Source organism: Mus caroli, unplaced genomic scaffold, assembly GCF_978045245.1.
Source record: "Mus caroli unplaced genomic scaffold, Mus_caroli_1 scaffold_6, whole genome shotgun sequence".
NCBI lineage: Eukaryota > Metazoa > Chordata > Mammalia > Rodentia > Muridae > Mus > Mus caroli.
This window is the reverse complement of record NW_028227261.1, coordinates 23,743,103-23,747,668: the sequence shown is the minus strand read 5'-3', so window position 1 is coordinate 23,747,668 and position 4,566 is coordinate 23,743,103.

Sequence of the window (4,566 nt, the reverse complement as noted above, 5' to 3'; positions counted from 1 at the left end):
AGAAAGCTGCAACAAATGACTCAATTTTAGCCTCTGTGAGGTTCTGTGACCCACTGCGGCAGGGGGTGCCAGTAGCACCTCTGTTGGTTTCAGGTGGCTTCCTCACCTTCATATGGAGTGACAATCCCACTCCACGTGGTAGGTGGCTCCAAGAACCCTCCTAGGGAGCCCATCAGGCAATGGCAAGGTGGGCGAGCTTTGGCCCTGTCAGCAAAGAAGGCCCTGGCTTTGCTCACCTTTTGTCACACCTTTGGGGTGTGGGGAAGTCAGCCCTTTGGCTAAGCCCCGCCCAGCTGGTCCAGTTGGCGGGACTCTGCCTGCTTCCTGCCCGCGCTCTGCTCCAGGGACCTAGCAACTCCTGGAGCTCCCTAGACTGGGTCCAGCTTCCTAGTCCCGGGGGTCCCAGACTCCCCTTCGTCTTTACGAACTTTTGTGAGCAGGTCCTACTCTCCGAGTGCGCACACAAATCCACCTCCCAGAGGCAGACCGAGCAGAGAGCAGGAGCTCGGGAGGGGGGAGGTCTGTGTGGGACTTCGGAGGAGTGCTTTGGAGTGAGACCTGAGGTGGGCACAGCCCCCTAAGGGTGCACCTTCAGCCCCAGGGCATGGACAACATCTGGATCAGGTCCCCACCCGCTGCCCTTGCTTGCAAGGTTGCTGTTTGCACAGAGGGACGGGCCGGAGGAGGCGCTTCTCTGGCCTGGACAGTGGATCCGGTGGCACCCTCAGCCAAGTGATCCACCGGTCCAAAGCCCCAGACCTGGAGACCCGGATCTCGCCATGAGAGAACAGCGCAGGGGCTTCCGAGCTCGCCTGGCCCAGGTCTTGACTGGACTAGTGGGCCGAAGGGAGAGGAAGGGGAAGATCTCAAAGGAGGCCAGACTCCAGGATAGGTGAGGGGAGATGGAGAAAGGCTGGGTGGAGCAACCCTGGCCTAGGGGTATGTGTTTGTGACTCTCCCTCTTTCTCAGTGTATAAAAATGTAGAGTTCTAATCGGCAGGCATGAGGAGTGACCTTGTGCCATGATTTGGATCTGTGAACTGTGGAATTTCTTTGTGTGGTGTGTGTGTGTGTGTGTGTGTGTGCCTTAGAAGATAAGGTAGGGGTACGCATGTAGACCATGCTGGCCTCGAACTTGTGCCTGTCTTCTTACCCAGCCTTCTAAGTGCTGGGATTACAAATATGTTCCAAGACTTTGGATTGTCTGAGTGTTTTTGTTTTGTAACTTAAAGCAACTTTGACAACTTCCTGTCAGGCAAGCTGCAACTAAGAATTGTCCACCCAGTAGTACCTCCTTTTGCTGCCGGCTGCCGCTGTGGACTTTGGTTCTCACGTCCCAGGGCAATGTTTCTCCGGCCTCTGAGGTCCTTTGTTGTGAGCCCCCGACAAGTTCTGGAACTGTCTTTTTGCCCTCAGTTGCCACACATGGGCTTCCCCTGTCACCCCGGAACCTGGCGATAACTCTAGACTGTACCTACAATAAACCTTTATGTGCCACTTGCTTCGTGCTTTCCCTGGCTGAACTGAAGCAATCCTCTTGGCAGCCTTGGAAGACATAACGAGTGTGACTCAGGTCCGGAAGTAGAGGTTCAGAGACGTGAAGTCACCTACCTAAAGTCACACTGTTGGGAAGAGATGAGGCTGAGACATACGCCCCTCCCCTCGGCTGGCTGACTTCTGAAAGGCGCTTCTCCAAACCCCGGTTGCTATGGAGATGGCGAGAGCAGAAGCCAGTGATGGTAGGCTACAACCCATGGTTGCCTGCTGGCTGAGTAGCCTGGGCAAGTTCCTTTACCTCTCTGAGCCCTTCATGGTAGCTCAGAGTGGAGGACAGCCCTGCCCTGTGGATGGCTGAACCCAATGGCTTGGAGGGGATAGTGAAAATTCCAGTGGGCCCCCATAGTTCATAGGCCCTGCATGAGCAGAGTGTGTGGGTGTGCTGTTGGTACCAGGTGTTGGGTGTTTGTATGTCTATGCAGTTACTGGGCAATTTGTTCTGATCTTATCGTGACGCAGCTGTCTTCAGGCCTGCTGGCCCAGGAGGGAAGAGGGCGTGGTAGGGGCAGCAGGGAGGGGATGGGATTGCTCTCTCACCCTAAAGAGGGGAAGGCGCAGCCACCTTGTGCCTGGAAGCCCGGGTCCCCTGGGGTGCCCACACCCTGCTAGAGCTCCGCCCACTCCCACCTGGAAGACACACCCTCTCCCTTACCCTGTCTGGCAGAAACCTGCCCTATAGGCCTGATAGGCTCTCCCCACACCCCTCCACACTCAGACAGGAGGCTGGCTTGGGGTGCAATTGAGTCAGAAGTGAGGAGGGCAGGAGGAGGACTGCAGAGCCAGCATGATGATACATGCATGCCGCCGCGTACACAGTTGGGCCCCATTCTTACCAGTCCTGGGAATGGGACCCTGAACCGAGCCACAGGCCTCTGATACTGGCTGATCCCACCCAGGGGGAGGGGCGTCGGGTTGGGCAACACACTTCTAAGTTTTTCACCCGTTAATACAGTGTCCAGTCAAGCTTTGGAGCGGGACAGTCCTGCTGACTTTCTGCCTAAGGCAGAGGTCACAAGCTGTGTGACTCTGGGCAAGTGACTTTGACTCTCTGTGCCTCTGTTTTTCTTATCTGAAGAATACAGTTGCTGACATTTTTTTGAGGTCTAAAAATGATCAGATAGGTAGGTAGAGATCCTAGGGTCAAGCCTGATACTCAGAGGGCTTTGGTAAACAGGAAGTAATAAAGTCACCGGGGGACTGTGCTCTTGTGTCCCGTCCCCCCCCCCGTGTGTGTTGTTTCTCCCCCCCTTGTGTGTTCCCTCCTGTGTGTGTGTTGTTCCCCCCCCCCCCCGTGTGTGTGGTTCCCCCCTCTGTGTGTGTATTGTCCCCCCCCCGTGTGTGTGTGTCATTCCCCCCCCGCTGTGTGTGTTGTCCCCCCACCCCCGTTTGTGTGTCGTTCCCCCTCCGCCCCCGTGTGTGTGTTAGGGGACTGGTGAAGGAAGCAGAGGATGCTGTTGCTCGTTCTGCGGCGCTGTGGGCCCTGGTTTAGCGGGACAGGGGCCACTAATCTCAGTCTATGTGTTGGGAAGGTGTTGGAACAGCAGAATTGTCCTTATTCTTTTTCCCTGTGCTTCCTTCTTAGGCCCTGGGGCGGCCAGAGCTGCCCTGACCTTGCTCAGGGTCAGGGCAGCACCAACGACGTCAGCCTCAAGGTAGGATAAACCTGAAACGCCAGGCTGGGGGCAGGAGCTCTGGAGGGCTGGGCAGGATGAAGAACCGAGACTTGTGGGTTCTCCCTGTTTTTGATGCCTTGTGTGGCCCTGGAGATCTCTCCCCCTCCTCTGCTAAAGAGGCCAAGTAGTACCTGTGTCAGAGCCGTGGAGAGGAATTCAGTAATAGATGCAGAGAGGACAACAGAATATCAGGGTGTCAAAAGTGTGTGCGGTTGATGCTGGAGAGACGGGTTCCATGGTTACAAGCATTTGCAGCTCTTTATAGGCCTGGGTTCTGTTCCCAGCACCCCCTATCTGGTGATTCACAACCGCCTGTAACTTTACCTTCAAAGAATCCAATACCACCCGGACTGCGTGGGTACCTGCACACATCTGCATGCAGCCAGATGCATGTGCACATAACTAAAAATTAATATCCAATGAGTTAAAAGAGGAAGTGTTTAAAAGAATAAATAGAAGTGTGCACCTTTGGAGAACAGATACCTACCTCCTGAGGTCATCAAGCAGCCAAGTCCCCACCCCCCTTTGCTCCTCTTTGTATAAGCGGGTGCTCCTGTGCCTGGGTACTCTGCCCGGATTATATCTCTGTGTAGCGTGTCGGGAGTCATGTGCTGCTCTGATCACGGTCAATTTACATACCTACATATCCGCGGTCCACCTCCCTTAGAGTGTGGAGGAGCTGGGATTCCAACCCACGTCGCCTCCATGAGGGCCCGATGATGCTGTCTCTCGGATCTCTCAGGGTGTCTAGCCCCTGAGGAACTGGAGACCACGTCTGTTTCATAAATGAGTAACTTAAAGACGACGGAATCACACTGGACGTGGTGGCGCACGCCTTTGATCACAGCACTGAAGGTGCAAAGGCAGGAGGATCTCTGGAGTCCAGCCTGGTCTAGAGAGTGAAGACAGCCAGATCTACATAGTGAGCCCCTGTCTTAAAAAAACACAAACACAGAAACAAAACAGAAAAGGACGGTGGGCTCAAAGGCCCCTGCTAGATGGCACCTTGTCCCCAGATTTGGTTCCCTTGCTTCCAAGAACATCCTTAAAAACTGGTAATATGGGCTGGAGAGATAGCTCAGTGGTTAAAGGCACTGACTGCTCTTCCAGAGGACCTGAGTTCAATTCCTACCAACCACGTGATGGCTTATAACCATCTGTAATGGGATCCAATGCCCTCTTCTGGTGTGTCTGAAGGCAGCAACTATGTACTCATACATACATACATAAATAAATAAATCTTAAAAAGAAAAAAACAAAACTGGTAATGTGAGGCCAGTGTCTGGGCTCCTTATCTTCTTCCCAGTGTTCCCACAACTGTTCCCTCCCAGGGAGG